At 43.7% G+C, this 21079-nt stretch overlaps 1 protein-coding gene across 5 annotated transcripts in view; it reads left to right on the top strand.

Annotated features, from left to right (window-relative positions):
- EML4 (EMAP like 4) overlaps positions 1-21079 on the top strand; it is a 1387551-nt gene that overhangs the window by 123858 nt on the left and 1242614 nt on the right. The window lies entirely within an intron of this gene.

Genomic DNA, 21079 nt, shown 5'->3' with positions numbered 1-21079 from the left:
TTTCACTAAATTCATTTGCAACGCGAGCTGCTGTGCCCTAGCCGCCCTCGCTGTCACTCACAAGTCTACCAGTGCCACCCCCGCTGGCACCTCCCCTTCTCCCTGCATCGACTCACCGCTCCTGGACATTCACACGTTTGCATCATCATGCATACAACTAACTTTCCTCTGGTGAGGATGGATAGCCCAGGGGCAACGCGTTTGTCTTGGAAGCCACACAGGTTCGAATCCGATCCTGCGCTTAGAAACCACAACGCTGGTATAAAGCGCATTATAAATGAACAATTAAATATAAATACTTCTGGTTGCGCTTTCAACTCTATTAATCTTCAAAATACAAGACAATCTAGAAATAAACTCCAAAGCTAGAAAACTGCCTTTGTGATGTATTCAACTGGATGAACTCCAACTACCTCAAAATGAACCCAGGCGAAACAGAAATAATGATCGTCACAAAAAATGGAGGAGAAAACCACTTCATCATTTGGCCAAGGGACCTCTGGACAACCCCAGCACCTTCGCCGACTGTAAAAAAAAAAAAAAAAAAACCTAGGGGTCGTGATGGACAATAATTTCAGCCTAGAGCCCCAAGTAAACGCTCTATTCAAGAAATGCTTCTTTCTCCTGCGAGCGGCAAAGAGGCTCCTGCTGTTCCTATCATTTGCCAACAAAACAACCACCATCATCGCTCTCGTCATGCCCAGAGTAGACTGCGCCAATAGCTTGTACTTGGGCATGCCTGAACAGCTTCTAAAAAAACTACAACGCATACAAAATATGGCAGCCAGATTGCTTTTGAACTACCTCGAAGAGAACACATCACACCTACGCTAAAACACTACATTGTTTTGAATTTTATTTGTTTTATTGGTAGCCAATGTGCATCGCGCACAGAGCAGTACACAAACAAGGCGCTGAGTTCCTGAGGGACAAACTGCGCCTACATCAACCAACAAGAAAGCTCAGATCAAGCAACCACATCCGGCTGGAACCGAAACCCTACAATAAAAAGAAAACTGGGAAGATCTTCCTTCTCTCACCAAGCACTGAAAACCTGGCACGACCTAACAAAGTACATGCGCAACACAAGAAACCACCTACTATTCAGGAAACTATTCAAAACCTGGCTCTTCACTTCATAACTAGACCACCCACAGGAATACACACACAACTAAAACAAAGATGAATGAAGATACCGATCCTGATTCACACTAAGCAATCAACTGGGAAAAGATTCGAAGGAAGATACTCCATGACATACCAAACTACTAACCGAGAGACAGCCATGATAGGAAACTAAAGACTGAATACATAGGCTGACCAAGACGGAAGTACTAGGGTGTTTCATTAACAGCACCCTGGCCCTGAACCACACAAAGCTCCAACAGACCAATGTCACAATAGATAGCAAGGAAATAGGGAGCACCCAACATCAGCTCCCACACCAGAGGGAGAGGATTCAGACATGCCCTATCAAACCATACAATGCTCATTAGGATACAGCCGGGACTGTGCCGCACCATCGCACACTACAGTCAGATGGCCTATAAGGAATCAACAGCCCACCCACAGGAATACAGCCCAAATGGAACAAGAAGTATTAGAACCAGCATACAGACCCCACTAACCCAACTTTCAAATCTCTGCATACTCAACCCACCCAAAACTCACACAACCATTTCTCACCCAGCAATCCGCACGCTCTTTACCACACTGCATCAACACACAAACAGCACCTACAGCACACAAGGTTTCACCCAATCCGATACTCGCACAAAAGTTCAGCCCACAGTGTATACTGAACTGAAGCTGACAACAGCACACCACTTCTCCCACTTCTCCTACTCTCCCTACACCCGACTAACCCTACCTGCCCTCCTCCTTGTTTACAGATCCGCCAGAGCGCATGGGGACCAATTCCATTGGTGACGGTGCGCTATATAATTACCTTTTAACATAACATAACCTCTCCTAACATGCAACATAAAGCGCCCGACTCGCTGCTCATTGCCCATGCTGTGATTCGCGCACACACTAATCCCACCCCCATATAATTCTTTCTTCAACCTATATGCTTGCAGCTCTCATGCTCTGCACAATAGGTGAAGCGTGCACTATTCACGCCCAATACTTCATGCAGCCATACAGCCCCCTCTTGCCTACACAGGACAGGCCTCTACTCCTTCCTCACGCACATCGTCTGCTTCAGCCTATCCACCTCCTCCACTCTCGCCCTTGCGATCTCGACATTCCAGGTACAGTGCCTTAGAACTGCACCTTTCTCTCGCCATGCCCTTAATTCTCATGGTCACCCTTCCCTTCCCTTCTCCTGGGTTTTTCCTTGATCCAACTAACCCAGTGCCGGCTTGCGCTTGCCATTAACATTGGCCTTCTCATCTCCAATTCCTTTCTTCATTGTACACCCAGGTTATTCAACTGAGCCCTCCTGAGCTCGCTACTCCCAATCGGACAATTAAAACACGGTAAGGCAATTTTCTCCTCACACACTGAAGCTCTGGGCCTTACAGCCCCGTTTTCCCTTTTCTAATATCCATTTCACATCTAATCTACCACCCCTCCTTTTCTTTTCGTTTTTTATCATTTTTCTTCACAATTTGTGCTTCATTTTGCAGGCATGTACACATGATACTTACGTTGCTATTCTTATCATGTTCATGTCTGCATTCATGATTGTTTACCACATGCTGAATTACATAATTTTCTGTTTGGATCACTACGCTATCATTTTGTCAAAATAATCAACTCCGTTGGTTATGCTTATTGCCAAACATGGCATCCATGTTCACACTTCGCTGCTTATCTCACTATCTGTGGATTCACTCACAAATTTCACATGACCTCTGACTCGGAATGTGTTCACTTGGGCTACATCACATTGGACAATGATGCATTATCTAATACCAATTACACTGCACTACCACCACAGCCTTGAAAAAGACCCCTGATGGGTCAAAACACGTGTCAGCAACAGTGTTTAATAAATTCTCCTGGAATATTAGGCACAAGTGTCTATTTAAAGCACTTATAATTCAAACACCATGAAAGAATCTACTCTCATTCCCCATAAAGAGCCCAGATACGTATGGTCCCAGTGCTTGGTTTGAGTGCAGTTCCCCCACCATACCCTATTCAAACTACAAACAAGACAGGCAGGAGCTACCCACCAGCTGCAGGGCGCAACAACACGCACCGTGGACAAGCGCAATGATCTACAAATTCTAGAGCTCTTCCCCATCTCCCCACACTTAATATGCGTATTTGTCTTTCTTTGAAAACAGCATTTTTGACGTGGCAGTTGAAAATGAGCATTTCTGTTGTGGGAGTTGTCTTTCAGCTCACAATGTGCCTTTACAATTCCCTTCTGAAGCCTGGTTTCCTTTTTCACATGTTGCTTGCTTCAACTGCAGAAGTACATACATTGAACTCAGTAGGCACATTGGCAGTGCTAACATTTTTGCTGCTGGGTTTTCAGTCTGCCAGTGTGCCTTCCCAAGACAAGAAGGTATTTCTGCACATTCTGGGCCTCACCTGACCTTTCAGTTCATTTGATCCTGGGACTGCCATTAAACCCCACATACCTATGACTCTGTCTTACTTGAAAATGATCCGACTGCTCCTCTACCCCCATAGAAGGGTGGGCCAGTAGGTAGGCGAGCCCCAACCGAGTGCTCCCCTATTTATGTTGGCCGGACCCCTCTATGCATCCCTTCAACTGGTACCATGTTGTTCACCATGTAATAACCCACATGCCCTCCACACATTGTGAATAATAGGTTTTGTTTTACTGCAAGAAAAGTGTTACCTTGAGGATGAGCGGTTTGCCTTTAATAATGGCAAGACTTATTTGAAAGGGGCTTGCGCTGTTTCTCTACTATTGGAGCACTTTGGTCCTAATAATTTGTAAGTTGTTTAATGTTTTGGGTATTTGAAAAGTGTTTGTTAAAGCTTAAATTGCTGTCACTGTCATCGTATGTCTTACGCATTTTACTCTCGTTTGCCTCAAATGGGCTGTGAGGAGTGGTTGGAAAAGGTATCCAGTGATGTTACCGAAATGATAACGAATGAATTTTTACAGAAACAAATAACGAAAGGTAAATATAAAGGGGGTTGTAGTAAAGGGTTAACAGGTGTGGGGGGTGTTCAGGGTGGGGTAACTAACATGGGGAAACAAGTTGTTTGGGGTGAGTTTTTTCCCGGTAATAATTCATTAGTTAGAAATCATTTCGGTAGGATCACATGTAACCGTTGGAAAAGCAAATGCTTATTGTAAAATGGGTGATTTGCCTAACACAGGAGGAAAAATGGGGAACTTGCGAACATTCAGTTCTGCCCTCTGATGGTGGAAATTGTAAATTGCCTTTAATATATTTAATATTGCATACCAGAAGGAATGCAAGGGAGTTGTCAGTTCATTCAGCAGGAGTGAGGTCCACGTGGTGGGGTCAGTTTTGAAAGATTGGCAAGGGGCGTTGCATTTTGCTCACCTTTAAAAGGTGAGCTGTTGAGGGGTACTGCATCAGGTTCGGTTAATCCTTAACCTCTCGCAAGGTATTTTGGTTCCTGCTGTAGGAGTGTCATGTGCCTGCAACGGACTGCAGTGAAAATTTGGAAAGGAAGTAATTTAATTTGAAGTTGAAAACTGCTGAACACGGGAAGAGCACATTGGGACCACGTGGGCATTATGCCTGGCTGCCGGATGCTGGGATAGATGAAGGAATTGTCTCACCGTTTTGAATCCCAGCTATTGTATCACACGTGTGGAGTGGGATCCAATCTTGGATTGGGAATGAGACTGGGAGAAAGGCAGTTGGGCCACGTGTTGGAGAGAGTTTTCATTATAATTGTTCTTTTATTTTGTATTTATTGAATTTTATATAGCGCTTTTAGCGAAAGCGCTTTACATAGAACAACAAGCAATACATTACAAAGTGAATACATTTCATGAATCATGTAGCAGAGAACAATATAAAGAACAAGTTAGCATAAAACGGACAGTAATGTGAATTGCGCAGGGTAGGATTGTGGTCAAAATCAGCCGATAGCTGTCAGGCAGGTGACTGGAGTAGGTGGGATCTTAAAGAAGTGCGGGAGGAGGAGTAAGGGGTGATGGAGCGGTGAGGGAGAAGGTTCCAGTGGAGTGCGAGACCAAAATTCAAACCTGAGTGTTGCAAGAGTAAAGGTCTACACATGGGGGCAGTTGAGCACAGGGTGCAGCAAACCTAGAGGCTGTCTGAAGGACAACTATGCATAAAGGTCATTAAACGCACCCCAAATCGCCTCAGACCTATGATGTTCTTTAGCATTGAAGGACATTTTCTCCATCCTAGATAGGAGGGACATGCTCAGCAGTCTTTCACCAACACAGGGGGCAGTATTACTCTTCCAGAATGTCAAAATATGTCTCTTCGCAACAATGAGCACTCTGTATGCCCAAAATAACTTACCAGTTGTCAATATAAGATCAGAAGGAAATGAGCCCAAAACAACAAGAAGTGGATCTCTTGGTAGAGATAGGCCCAGGACCAAGTCCACTCACTGAAACACCATCCCAAAAACAGAATCTTCCTACACAACCACAACATATGGAAAGTGGTGCCCACATCACTCTTACAGTTCCAGCAAACATCTACATTGCACAATTTGCACAACCACATCTTCCAAGGTGATCAATACAAATAGTGGTTAATCCGCTGCTACGTACACCTCATTTCTAAATCAACTTTGTACCTAACCGGCCCTGTACATATGCAGTTCCACTCAATATCCAATAAACGTCTGAAACCCAATTCCCTCTACCACATTGCGATGCTAATGCAAACACAGGTGGAGTAATGCATTGGTATAAGGTGGATGCAGAGATAAGCATGGTCAACGATAAAGCATGGTCAACGATAAAGCACAGTTATCCTGTTTCACAGCTGGGTTTCTTCACAAACATAAGTCCGCACAGTAGATATTTTTCATCACGAAGTTCGTTACGTTTCTTTCTTTCACAACATGTTTTATAAACGGTGTAGTTGAACTGAGCAACAGTCTTTAGTCTTTACATAGAATAACATCTAGGGGTGTAGGTGAACAGCTTCCCTCTCAATCCTAATCCAGCCTGCACAGTCAAATTGGTTTGTCGCAATCCAGTGATGCAAAGTACATAACCTAAATGCAGCGTGATAGCGTTTTATGTCAGGATTACCACAGCCACCTCCATGCACTGGTCTCTGAAGAACATCTTTCGGCATTCATGCACGGCCTCCTCTCAAGGATAGTTTATTTGAAAGCGGCAGAGGGAGCATACTGAAAACGTATAACAACTTGGGAAGCAAAGTCCTTTTCACCACGTTAAACTTGCCCTAAAGAATCGGTTTCAACCTTTCCCATTTACAGCATAGTCTATCCATCTCCATAAGGTTCATCTCCATAAGTTTCAAAGAAATTTTATTCTCGAGCAGTGATTCAATATCCCTACTGACATGAATACCTAAGTATTTAAGACCCGAGTGAGCCCACACTGCACGTTCCACATTAAAGAGCCCCCTATGACACGAAAGGGAGATCGGGAACATTAAAGTCTTGGAGACATTCACCTTTTAATTAGAGAGATTTCCAAATCTATGCAGTGTCAATAGAAGTTCTCAATACGAGCACTCGGGGTCTGAAATCAGAACCAAAAGGTTGTCCGCATAGAAGAGGACTTTTGAATGGCTCTATAAATAAATCAAATATTAACGGAGAAGGAGCAGCCTTGTCGAGTCCCTTTTTGGATTTGAAAGCATTCAGATCTACATCCATTAACGGCCACGGCTGCCTTTGCACCACCATAAAAAGCTCTAAAAAGCAGGCGGAAACGCAGGCCACAATTTACTTTAAGCAGGACCCGACGAAGAAAAACCGGAAGCTCCCTGTCAAAAGCCTTTTCCGCATCAATACTGACAGCTGCTTATGCATCAGCAAAGTGTCTCTTGAGATAAATAACATCAAGTAGTTCACGTACATTATCATAACTATTTCTTCCTTGTACAAAACCTGTCTGGTTTATGCTTACTCTGATTATTTGCAGTGGTGGCCAATTTTCGCTGCTAAACAGAGTAAGCATACAAATCTGACATGCATGTTCGAATTTAAATAGGAGGTAAATAACAATTTGGTGTTCAATTAATTAGTGAAATTAACATGTATCTAGTTTATTGCAAATCAATGAAGATACACTCACTCTCTTCTAAAGAAAATAAATAAGAAAATGAAACAAACGCAAGACCAGTTCAGCACAGACAGCGCGATTATGAGTACGTTCTACAAATGACCTGTAGATGGCGGCAGAACACCACAAAACGTAATGCCTGAAAACCAAACAAATTAATTATCTCAGGAACGGGATGGCCGATCGAGCTAGAAATAGTTGCATTAATTCGTCAATGAAATAAAGAATATTCCTTGCACAATTCATGATGCCAGACCTCACTGTTCATGAGGAGGTACGTCCCCAAGATCAATGACGCATACAAACCCACAAGCCACATACAAACCCACAAACAAACATGACATATATATATATATGATCTATCTTCATGCCACTAGTTCCCATCCCTCCGCTTTGAAATGGAGCATACCATATGGGGAGTTCATTAGAATTCGGAGAAACTGTTCTAAGATACAAACGTTTGACACAGAATGTGCCACAATGGCGAATACATTTCTTACTCATGACTACCCTAAACAAATTCCTTGAAAGGGCATATATGAAAGCCTGTGAACAAGATCGGAACTCTTTTTTTGGTCAAAATCTCCACGCACAACACAATTCCAGACAACAAGGAGACACATCTTAGATTGACCTACAGTGATGGGTCAAATGACATACGTAGGATCATTACCACATATTGGCATGTGCTCAAATTGGATGAACATTTGGCTAATGCCCTGGGCAGCAAAATCAACATTACTTTTCGTAAGTCCTTATTATTTAAACATAGGTTGGTATCCAGCTATATGAGCCCTAAAGTCTGCACTCCAGCCGTGACCTGGCTTAACGAGAACATTTCAGGTTTCTACAAATGTACGAAATGCAAAGCATGCCACAAATGTAACAAGTTATTGTCACCCAGTTCTGGCAACAGACTTAACGATCAAGTCCAGGATTACCTGAAATACAGATTATGTTGTCTATGTACTCGCATGCCTTTGTAAAAAATGGTATGTGGGAAGCACTATTGGTAAATTGAAACTCTGAATACTCCAACATATACGTGCTATCAAAAACGTGGATCCCACATACCCCATGGCAGTTCATTTCAAATTGGCACATACAGGCAAACTTGATGGGTTTGCTTTTTTCGGCATAAACCCTGTTCCTGAACTACTGAGAGGAGGTAATCGAGAATTGCAACTAACACAATGGGAAACAAAATATATACTGGACTTTGAAACACAAAAAGACCATATGAACATAACCCGGATGAAGAGCTATAGACCTTATTTTCTGTTGTGTTTAAACTGCACCCTTCTTTCAGGAGAAACTTGTTGAATTATTAACCCTCTGTAGGGTTGTCTTTCCTGTTTTTGCTGTTTGTTCTGTCTTTGTCTTTTCTGCATTATCACCACTATCTACTCTTTCTTTTGTTTTTGTAGGTTTTCTGATAGAATTAAGAAAATGTCCAGTTTATTTGTGTTTATATTTTCACTAATAGCTCTTATTATAATTTTTTGTCTTTTTTATGAATTTGTCTCATTTCCCTTTTTTTCCCATATCTTTGGGGGATCTGGGTAATGTTTTTTGGTTGTTCATATTTTAGATCTGTTTGTTCAGAGGTAAACATACGTCTAGTGTTGTCTACAAAGACACGGGCTATTCAGGCAGTTGCTCTAAGCACTTTATAATGCTGTTTAACTAAAAATGTGTCATGCAATCCGTGCACTATGTTTAATTGCACTATGCGCTTTATTGCATTGATTGCACATTCAGTATGCGCTATGCACTTTATTGCTAGATTTGCACATCCAGCATGCGCAATGCACTTCATTGCATATTTGCACACAAGTATGCACGTTGCACTTTATAAAGCACATGCATTTGCATATATGGAATGCATTCAGCTTTTAATATCTTGTTACAGTTTTCATATGGTACAATGGTGAGAAGTTTGCGAACCATAATGTGGCCGTTTTTGTAATCTTTTACACCACAGTGCATGCATTATACATTTTGTTACCTTCATCGTTTGTGCGAAATTCATGAATTACATTCTATATGCCATAGATAGGCCATTGCATGTAGTTATGACATTTTAGAATTATCTATAGACTATAGAGACACTGCATGCTTTGAGTGCATAGTATGTTGACTGTGCATTGTTTGGCATTATCATCGCCAGCACCATACTTTATACTTTATATTTGAACATAAAGAATCAGCGGTACTTCTAAGTGAAGCCGCCACATTAATTGCACTTCGCGAGGCACTTTCTGAATCGGCGCTGTATATATTCTTTTGTTTATACCTTTTTGTTCCCATTTCATATTGGCTAGCTCTACCTATTATTGTCATTTGTACAAGTATTTGAGTCAACGCATTATGTGAAATGTTCACATTGGGACAGTATGGTTTTGCATTTCAGAAATGAGGTTTTGTATATATGCAGTACAGCTGATCAAAATGATTACAAGCAATGGTTATAAGTTGCTGGCCTGCACATAAATGCATAGAATTGTATGCGCATTGAACATTACAAAATGCCCTACTTTTGTTAACAATTTGCTCGTATGATAGCGATCAAGTGCCTGTACCATAGAAGTTCCATTCCAAACCATCACCTGTGTAACCATAGAGAACTGCCTGGGCATTTAAATTGAACACTGTTGCTGTTTAACCTGCAACGTGATCAAACGGTTTGCTAACCGCGAAATGCATAGTTCTTTCATTTACCTCTCTGTCCACGGCACATACTTATTAAAATTGGAATTTGCAGCTGTTTTCCATAGTGGTGTCATTTTCGTTGCAGCGCGGAGGATTCAACCTCGCCCGGCTGCTCCCAGGAGTGAAATCCGTCTTTTATACTGGGTACGAAGGTTTTCACCTAGTAGCTATCACTGGAAGTTCACCTCCAGTTCTGAGCCACAACAGCAAGGCATTGTGGTTATGCAAATTAGCTCAAATGCAAAACATTTTCTTCAGGAAATTGTCTTTGTCTGAGAGGGCAGTACTATTTTATACATAGCTTAATCAACCTAAGATGGACATTTTCAAAACACAAACCTTTAGTTTTAGAGCAGGGGCAGAGAGGTACTTAATAAGTCTTTGACCAGAACCATGACTCAATTGTGTCTAGTTTCATTCCTGAATCCTCAGTCATGAATATGGGTGTACTACAAGTAATACCCACTGTGTTTTTTAAAAGGAAATGTTCTTGGGTGCAAAAGCCATAAAGGTGACCTAAGCAGTTAATAGGGCAACAAAATGGGCCAATGGGGCCACTTAGCAGTGGATGGTACCTTTGTGCCATTCTTGGTGGTCCGGCATCATCGAATCTGACTCTGGGTGCTGTGCGTCCCAATCCCGTGGCTCTGGGAGAAGATGGATCCTCGTTCTCTGGCTCCTAAATATGGGGAAGGCTGCCATACAACTGCAGGGATCATTCACCACAGTAAGGTCCTGGGTACTGGCTGGCAGAGAGGCAGGCCTTGTTCCAGCAGCAGGTACACCCCAATGGTCCCTGGGGATGTTTAGGGAGACAGAGCTTGCCTCTTCCTTGGAACACCTGCCTTCACCTCACAACTAGAGGATTCTGGAAAGGACTGCCCTCCCAGCAAGCTTCAAATGAAATCTTCAAGGGTTGGAGTCCTGATTCAAATAAGTGGTGCAAGACCACCTCTTTTAAAGGTAAAAGCCCACAGAGGATTGGACTTCAGGTAGCCCACATTATTGTACCAATCCATGTTTTTGAAATGAGGGGACTTTGCCCTACTGACATTACACCAATGTGATATACAGGAAGTGATGAGGACAGGAAGGAGGGCCAGAGAGATATAAGATGGCGGAAGTCTTCCTCCACTGTACAAAGCCCTCCCGTCTACTCAAAACCTGCCCTTTCCCTTCTCATTAGGATCAAAGGAATTTAGAAATGCAGAACGCTGGTGTGAGGCTTCTCACTTTGAATGGGTGCGCTCCTTTGATGCCTGTGCCCAGGACCGCTGCCTGTTTGGCTGTCTCTGGAGGGATGGCATTACCTACCCAAACAAAGAAATCAAAGAGTAGGCATGGCCATTCATGTTCCTGTCACTTTGGCAGGATCATCAGCTGGTCTGGCCAGAATAAACATCACCTTCCACAGATCTGGCTCACAGGAGCTCACGTGTGATATCAAATTGGATTTGGCTGCAATGATTAGAAGTAGGGCCATGCACCATCAATTACTCAGGCATAACTTATTTTTAGAGTTTGCCCTGCCACCATCACTGGCTACTTAAGATCCTCATAGTTTTGGTATTTGGGTACAGATATTAAATGAAGCCCCTGCGCTGCAGAGACTTCGCTGTCACTGCAGCTGTCAAATAGGCACCTGTGGTCTCTGATCGTGGGTTGTGCCACTGGTAGAAAAGGTGCTTCAAATCAGGATACTGATGCAGCAAAACACAGATAAACACTGCTTTTGGCATGGAGGTTATGAAAGGGGAATCTGAACAGATTACCATTTCAGGGAGGGATTACCAGCATCATGTTATTCTCCAGCATGGGGTCTGCCATGCTCATGCATATTCCCCATTGTCAGACTGGGGATCATTGGTAAAAGAAAAAACAATTTCACGTTCACTGTGTTTCTTCTCTAAACCAATCACTGTCCTCTTCGTCACACTGCCCCCATCCAATGACAGTCCAGAATTTGTGGGGCCAAGTGCACCAAGAGACAAGCATTTCCCCATAATTAACAAAAGCATTGATCTCAGTAAACTGACTTCCCAAAGTGATTCTTTAGTACTCAAGGTCCTCATGGGAAGTTACATTACAAGAAGTTGCCAGAAGTACGGAAAGCAAAAAATACTTTGTTGATGTACAGTGCGTGAATAGTTGCAGCAATTATTGTATAGAGAGCCACAACATGGTCTACTTAACCATGGTAATAGTGGACACTATGAACATTATTACATTTTAGGGCCTCCCTAATTTGGTAGATCAGGCACAGAGAAATGGAACAATTTGCCTAGAAGCACTCACTTTAATTAAATATTAAATCCAGAGGTTGAGTTCTGTCTGCGATTTTGGCACTCAACCACACCTTTTGTTTGTACAAATATGCATTAATCCTATTTAACCAAACGGACTGTTGCATTCGGAATCATCGCACGGAGCCGTGGGGTGGTTTGAAACCTGTTTACTCCATGAGTTTTATCAATACGAACGATCGTACTCCTGTACCTTCGACACCTCGCATCAAACTGTCCTCTATTTTGAAACACGCAGATTCTATCCGAACCTTACACCGACCAATATCTTCATGGAAGCGGAGAGTATGAGTGTAGTTGTATTTTTTCCTGTCAGGATGAGGGAAAGTAACATGAGCCGTCTAAATCTCTAACAGGTCGAAAAATGTACACTCGCCAGAGTGATAATTGCCTTTTAACAAGTAGGAAATGCTGTGCTGTAAGAATGTGGAGAACCGAGGGGGGCAAGTAACTGTTAATGCTTGACTAGTTCTTTGCATTTTGAAATCTTTACCCCAGCTCCAGGGTTTTATAATCGTGCCTAAATGACTTGGACATGCCACAAAACAAGCAGTGTGATAAGATTAACTGTTTGTAGTCATTGTGTGACAAATATGCAGATTGTTACTGTAAAAATTTGAATTAAATAATTTTTTTGTGGACGCACAAAAGCATACACCATTGTAATAAAGTAGCTGATTTTTAAATGGGTACATTTTGTGGTTACACAGTTAATGGTACCAGCTTGACTACAGCTATGTGGGGTTTTCACATGAAGTTGTAACAATGCTGTTCTTATCACACTTACAGGCAGCATTAATCTCTGGTCCCCTTGTGGCATTCCTACCCTACTGGTACAAGCAGTAAGAAAATGGTTAAATAGGACTGATCACATCTAGGTGCACGCAACCGGCTTATGGTATGCACATGCTACAAGTAGTAAACCTTCTCTCTCACAATAGGAGCAGTACCTTTACAAACTGAGCAGCAAATGCAACCAAGGAACGACGACAACATTAAATAATGGAAGAGGCTCATTAATCGGAGACTGCCACACTGATAATGGGATGACGAAGGGGCAGGGCTGGATGGCTGAGCGAAGCCAGTGCACAACAAAGTCAATCCATTTCAGGTCCGAGGAAAAAGAGAAGATCCTGGGAAAGGTGGGCGAGAGGGAAACGACACAGGGAGGGTTAAGAACCGCATTCAGAAGGGTAGGGTGGGCGCGACTCATATTAAAAGGGACAGAAGGGTGTAAATGATGATCTTGCAAATCTGACCTGCAATTCATATATAGTTTCAGAAGGATAATCTCAGTATTTGTATTCACTCAACAAACATATGCATGCACAGTTAGTATGTTGTGGCTTGTACTTAAAGATGAGGGATGTGGCACAGTTTGATGATGTGATGTACAATGAACTATCCTCGACAAGCTCGGCCCCTAATAAACATGTGCATGCGTTGGCAACAAATGTTTGCATTGGCCAATAAAGGAAACTGCTGCGGCCATTATTGAGAAATTAATAAGGAGCAGAGGAGAGTCTTGGCCGATGGGGAGAAACATTTTGTGGAGTGAGAAAACTCAAGGGTCTAGGTCGATCCAGGAGATGGAAGTAACTAGGAAAAGGCAGGCAAAAACAAGCAGTGGGAGTAACAGCAAGATCAAGAAACTCTTAGAGGACGAACTGGCAGCTGTTGCAGCATGATTGGATGAAAGGATGTGGGAAGCGATCAAGGCTTAGAAAGCAGAGAGGGTCCCGCATCAGTAGCCATTTTGTTAGCGAAGACATATGTTAACAAAAAGGTGATGATGGAACAGGCGAGCAATACAAGGACAACCGCACCATGAGAAATTGAAAATTTGGATGAGTTATTAGAAGAACCATTGAATAAAATGTATGTATTTGGGGGGAGGGGGTGATGGGCAGAAAAGGAACTGGGTTGGCGACTATGGAAGGAAAAGTAAGAGGCCAGCAATGAAAGAGGGAAAGGAACAATGGGAATAAAAGTGGGGGCAGTATGGGTATCCAGTGATGTTTCTGAAAAGATAACACTGAATGAAATATTACTGAAAAAATACTGAAAAGTAAATATAGAGGGGGTGGGGGGTAAAGGGTTAAAAGGGCTGGGGGATGGTTCGGGGTGGGGTTAGAAGCGAGGGGAAAGGAGTGTGTCGGTAAATTCAAAAACAAAGTGTGTGTGTGTGTGTGTGTGTGTGTGTGTATGTATATGTATATAGTCTAATTTGTTTTCGGTAATATTTCATTCGTTCAAATCAAATTTTGGCAAGCACACATGGAACTGCAGTATGGTGGTGCAGGGGAGACCTGACCAAACAGCACTATAAGAGGGCATGTGGGTTTCAGGGGAGAGGAAGGGCAGGGGGATTTGGGCCATATTGAGAAGGTCGACAGTAGGGGATGTTAGAGGGTCATATAAAGGAGGTGCAACAACAAAAAAAGGCTGGGGGAATTTACAACCCCCCAGCATTACACCACACAATAGCTCATGTTGTCTCATCTTTGTGGCTATCAAGGAGCGGATCTGGATGAGGAGTTTTGGAGCATGAACAGGGGGCTGACACACCCTCCGGGGGCCTATAAATAACAAAAAGAAAGAAAAGGTTGAAGCTGGAAAAGAATCTAGAAAACTGGCCAAACATCTTTGCCATATTGGCTCTTCTAATCATAGAGAACTTCCCAGAGCAGGGACTTGCTCAGCACATGTACAGTACATTTTGTGGCATATGCAAAGAGGAAAGGGGGCTGGATTGGCTAATGTGACGAATGGTTTAGGCTTCAGATCCAACCAGAAGATGTTCTGGTCAAACATAATTGTATACAACTGGATGAACCTTCTAGGAGGTGGTATATAGACAGCCTGGAACAAGGGTGCCCTGGGAAAGGGCCCACTCACGCAGGTGCTGAGCAATGGGACATATAGCACAAAATATCTGTGCTACTTAGGAAGGGCCTGAGGGCCATATGGCCGGGCTGGAAGGAAAATGCAAACCTCAAAGGAGAGAGCGCCAGGGGTTATGGGGGGGCCTTTTCAACAAGTGAAGAACAGTAAAACTTCAGGCCCTTCAAGGATGGGGAACCCTGCAGATGCGGCCCTAATTGCATGTTTGTGTGGGTTGAAGTAGCAGTGGACATGTGATAGGAACATGCAGGAAAAGAATAGGGAAAATGGAGTAGGGGGTTCTCCACGTATGGCAGGATGGTTAGTCTAGTACAAGAACAGCAGGAAACGCTTCTCCCGTAAAGAGAGAGGACTACGAGGGACAGGGTATTCGTATTTGGGAAGGCAGCCAGGTATATTAAGAATTAAGTGTTTGAGGAATGTGCTTGGAAACATCATTACAAAACCTAATTTGACAATTTATTGCAATTTACAGATGGAAGAAATATGGGGCTCCAAGGTAATGTGAGTGAGAGGGGTGAGGGGAGAGGCACCATTCCATAAAACCCTCCCGTAATCTTAGCATATGGATGGTAACCAAGGGACAGAATGGGAAATAATATAGGGAATTTTAAGGGGGGGGGGGTCAAAAGGGCAAGGTTTGGTAGGTGGTGCGGGTTGGAAAACTCAGTCAAGGGAGCGGTGGACAATGGCACCGCTGGTGAGGAGAGCATGCTAGTTTTAGTAAAGCAGGGCCCAACACCCATATGTGCAGACAAATTAATTCTGTGGCTCAGTCGATACCCCTTCATAAAGGAGAGAGATACGCTGGCCAAAGGTTTCTCAGTGGAATTTTGAGATTCCATTTGAAGGTCCTGTGGTGCAATGCTGATGTAGAACTAGGAATGCCCTGAAGTGCCGAGGGGGGATAGAGGAACCAGGAATTGGTACCGAGATGGATAGCGGGCCCTTATGCAGAAGACCCAGTAGGACGCTAGATCCTTCCACGACTGGGTGGGTCCTATATAGGAAGCAGGCATGTTATGAATGATGCGTAACCTATAGCAGAAAGGCAATCCTGTAAATGACTGGCTGAGTCGCAGCGATTGCTCCTTTAGATCAGCATCATTTAACGCAGTAAATTTAGCACAGACGATGTTTATTAGACAAAGTAGACTTGGAGTCCATGCTTCTCCTATTACCGGTTTACCGAAGCAGCTTTTATTTTTCGGATTCCCAGTTTCAAGGAGTAATTTATGTGGACAAATGCATGCTCATAGGCTGCACAATTTCTTGTGCTTCGAGCAAATCGGCTTATTAGAGCGGCTCATGAACGAGAGGGAGTCTCTGGTTAAGGATGAAATGCACTGTTTGGAAAGTGCGGAGCATGCGCCGAGTTGTGGACAGCGTTTCACTAGACCATGCATGAACTTGACATGAAGGGTTCGAAATTGCTTGTAGGCTAGAAGAACCTTTTTAGCATTGCACCAACTGCTACTTTTGGCTTACCAGACCAACTGATGCTGAGCAAGCACACCTATTTGAATTTAACATTTAAAGCATAGAAGGTCATAAATAATGTTTCCATCTTATGTGCAAGTTAGATTCACGAAACACTGTCTACCAGCTCCTCATTCCCCATTGGTAGCTCTTGGTGACTGGTTATTGCTGGTAACACAGGAGCTTCTTTTAGCGCCTGCTTTTCCAGCCTCGTCATATTGAGGAACTCTTCATGAGGTGGCTAGTGGAAAAGGCGGACGAGTGTGCAGACGGTTTTATGGAAGGCACCTGAAAAAGAGAGTGCAATATTGAAGGAGATCCTGGTGGTTTTAGGAATGTTGACCTTTGCAGTGAGAATAATTACGCAGGGAGAGCTTTTGCAAGGAGATTGGCAGTAGCAACTGCAGAGGTCACAGAAGCTAGACATTCGTATGATTGAAGAGGGGCCCGACTGAGGACCTTCGAATGCGGCTAAATATTTTGTCTGACTTTGACTGGATCAGGTTGTGGTAAACACTCTGGCTCTTTATGAACAGGAGAGATTATTCACAGACGGATCAGCGAGGTTTGGCTTTGGGGCAATACTGGGGAGGGCATGGTAGCAGGGTGTCATGGCCTACCATGTTGGAATTGGGAGGATTGTTGCCAAAATATAAATGCGCTAGAGGTATTCCTAGTGGTGGTAGCATTCTATACATGTGGGCGAGAGCTGGCAAAGAGGCAGTTACTGATTAACATGGAAAGTACAGACAACAAGCGATGCCTGACAACAATGGGGTTGATTTGTCCCTAATGTTTGGCATGGATGCATTTAAACACTAAGTAGAGGGCGAGGTTTGTGTCGGGGATACAGAATATGTCAGATGATGCTTTCTCTAATTTACAGCTTGAGAGGATCAGATCGGCATGGGCACAGGCACGGAAGAGGCTGACGCCATTGGATGTACGAGTTTAGGTAATATGGATGTAGAAAAAAGGCAGAAAGATTTAGCCGAACAGGCACTTGCAGACAGAACAAGGAAGACCTATGAGGTGTATCCATATTTTTCGCATAGTAAGCCTGGAATTGCGGGGAAACTGTAGATACAAAGATTAAAGGTTTGGTATTTCGAGCAAAGGACATCTGAAAATGTATTACCTGGCTCGCAGGGCATCTGGCAGCCATAGCTCTTTTTTCTAAAACTAGAGGGACAGAATGACCCAATAAAGAGCTTTGCTGTGAGGTCAGTGCTACATGGCTGGAACCATGAGCAGGACACCGGGCACAGATGGGAGGCTGCCCATTGACTTCAGGGTTCTGGGATAATTGATTGCTGCAGTAGGCGAGGGCTGCATTTCCCCTTTGAGTGGAGGTTATTTAGGGCAGCTTTCAGTATAGCCTGTCTCTGAGAATTCAGGATCAGCAAGATAATTGCAAGGTCCAAGACCGGCACAAGTCGCAGAGCTTTAGCAAGGCCAGACGCAACTACGCATCACAGTCGGCTTAGATTTAGGATCAGACGGTAAAAGCCAGGCTAGCAATATAGAGGGCGTGTTGTGACATTGGGCATTTTGGGGGAAGAGGGGTAGTTCCCTGTCTTTACTTCGGGGGGTGGGCGGCCTGCCTGCCTGCCTGTTAATAAGATGGCACTAAAGGGACACCTATTACACACCAATGTAGCACCCTTGGTGTAGTGCCAGTTCAAGAGGGTGCTGGTAACATCATTAGCAAGCTTAGGTTTGGCCCAAGGGAAATGCACACCACACTTTTCTTCAGCATAGTGATGATGACAACAGCACATACAGAGGTACTGACGGAGCAGAGGATAAATGAGATTGGGAGGTGGGCTTCATAGAGATTCAGGGGCTACATAAGTGAGCAGGCGACCAGGGAAGAGGGCAGGCATCACAGAATGAGGAGGTGGGATACTGAAAATGGCCTGTTGCAGCCGAAGAGCAGCAACGAGAGAGAAATGCGGTTTCAGGGAAGTTGGCTTGGGAGGAGATTTACAGGAAGCCGCCTGTGAAATGTAATTAAAATTGTGCAAATAAAAATGCTTATCGTTTTGCTTTCATTCTTAAGAGTGCAAGAAGCATGTGTTGATACACGTGTACATCAGCAGAGTAACAAAGGACACACGGCAGGACAAGTGGGACAGGTATATTGGACTGTAAGGTTGGAGCATCTGGGGAAAAGAAGCCATGTGATGGGAGTGAGTTACATAACTGGGCATGCTCCACGTTTTAGTAATTTGCCTGGTTGGAAATGGCCTCTCAGCGGAAGTTAGGCGAACATTGCTTCAGTCCATGTAAGGCACTTTAATTGATTTAACGAAGAAGCCTGTGGCATACAGGAATTCCTTGGTTCGAAATGCTATCAAGGCGGAATTGGAGAGACACTATTGTCTAGGGCCAACTGTGTGAGACTACACAAGACCTATCTGCATGGTATTAGATAACCCACCTTTTGTTATAGGTCTGTGGTACACAAGTTGGTAGTGTGAGTGAGCAGCTAGGGTTTTCTCAAGCGGGGTAAATGTGAGCTATAGAGCTGTACAAATGAAATCAGTCAGTACAAGTAACCAAGTAACACTTACACTCAAGGTTTCAGTTATAAATAATTATTTATTTACACAAGTTTTAGTTAAGCATTCTTTAAAAAGGCAATTGTAACGGTCCAAGGAAACTTTGGAATCCCTTTTCAGAATCAATAAAGTTGGTAAATATTCTTTGGATATGCTAATACATTTCTCTTACACCCTGAAGTGACTGCAATAACAAGTATAGTATTGCATTTATATATAACACCAATATACTTTTCAGACTCTGAGTTTCAGAGAGGAAGGGTTAAGGGAAAAATAGAAGGGTTAGAACATACTTTCTTATCAAGTGAGGACAATTTGAATCCTCCAATGAAATCTAGGTATGTTTTTCCCAGCAGTAAAAGTGTTCAACAAATTGCAACCTATTGAAGGGCAAACAATGCCAAAGTCAATGGATTGAGAAAGGTGCCTTTTAGGGAGCCAGGACAGCCAAAGTCAATTGGACAAAGTCTATAATTCTGATGCACTTCTTGGATAAGAGTCTTTCACAAAGTCAGATAGTTGATAAAATCACTGTAGGAACACAAGCTGTTAAGTCTGTGCAAAAGGGAGTTGAAATCAACTCGGAAAGTTGAGCAAGTGCAATTCTCAATGGAGAAAGCACGACTTCAGGCAAGAAGGTAAGTACCCCAAGCCCAAAATGTACCTCTGGTTTGGAGAAAGTGGACCAGCTGGATTCCATCTTGCTACAGCCAAGCAGACCTTGGTTCCTGAGCCTCAGTCGTGGGGACAAGAGGGTGGAATTCTGGAGGGCTCCTGCAGCAGTACTCAGGAAGAACTTCGGCAGCTACGGGCGCTCTTTGATTCAGCAGCACTTTGCGGTTTCAGCGCCTCGCAAGCAGCACTGATGCAGATCGAATATCTCTGGTTGAACTTTCCTTGCTCCCTGATTAAGATCTTGTGCCATGTTTCTTGCAGCTGAGAGGCTCTTGCTAGTTTGGGGATCTTCCTTCATAGTCTCTCCCATTCCTCCCTGCTTATTTCCCTCCCTAAGACTCGCTCCCATCTATGCATGTACGGCCATTGTTGCCTAGGGTTGGCGTCATCCAATATCCTATATAAGTTGGATATTGGCTCCTTGGACCCGTCATTGGATAGGAGGAATTTTTCAAACTGTCATGTCCCTGGTTGCTGCCTCCTTGATTCCGGGGTTCAGTACCCAGTGTCTTATTTGCGCATATCTGAGCCTTTCCCCTTCCTGAACTGTAAATTCCCTTTTACATTTCCTCGAACAAGAGTATTCCCTCCCCTTGAAACATATCGCCTAGATTACTACACCCTGCGTCTGGACACTATTTAAATGCCCCTTTTTCTAGCACAGGTGTGAAATCCCCATTGTGCATATGGGTGTGAAAGGGGATGGGAAGGTCGTTATCCCCTTGGTCCTCACCAGTCTGTCCCAGTTATCTGCCACCAGTTTGGTTATTGTGCTCTCGTATAAGTGCTTTGGCCTCTGTTGTTCGGCAACCACAGGACCTCGGCTAGCCCCCGATGCACCACTGCTCTATCCATCTTAACCCATTGTTTATCTTGCATGCTCTCCTCCTCCTGAAGCCATTCTCTGATCACTCTTAACTGCGCAGCCTCATAGTACTGTTGGAAGTTCGGTAGCGCCAGCCCTCCCTCCGTCTGGGTGCCATCAATAGGTGTCTACTGATCCTCGCTTTCTTCCCCCCCTCCCCATAAGAATTTGTTGGTTAGGGCCTTTAGTTCCCTGAAGAAGCTTGTTGGTACCACCTGAGGGATCACCTGAAAGAGATACAATAATCATGGGAGTGTGACCATTTTCACTGCAGCAAGTCGTCCCAGCTACGAAACTCGGAGATTCCTCCAGCCGTGGACGTCCTTCTTGATAGCCTTCATTAACAGGGGATAGTTGGCTG

The sequence above is a fragment of the Ambystoma mexicanum genome, chromosome 4q (assembly GCF_040938575.1).
Source record: "Ambystoma mexicanum isolate Mex_15411 chromosome 4q, UKY_AmexF1_1, whole genome shotgun sequence".
Taxonomy (NCBI): domain Eukaryota; kingdom Metazoa; phylum Chordata; class Amphibia; order Caudata; family Ambystomatidae; genus Ambystoma; species Ambystoma mexicanum.
This window is presented reverse-complemented; position numbering and strand designations above follow the sequence as displayed.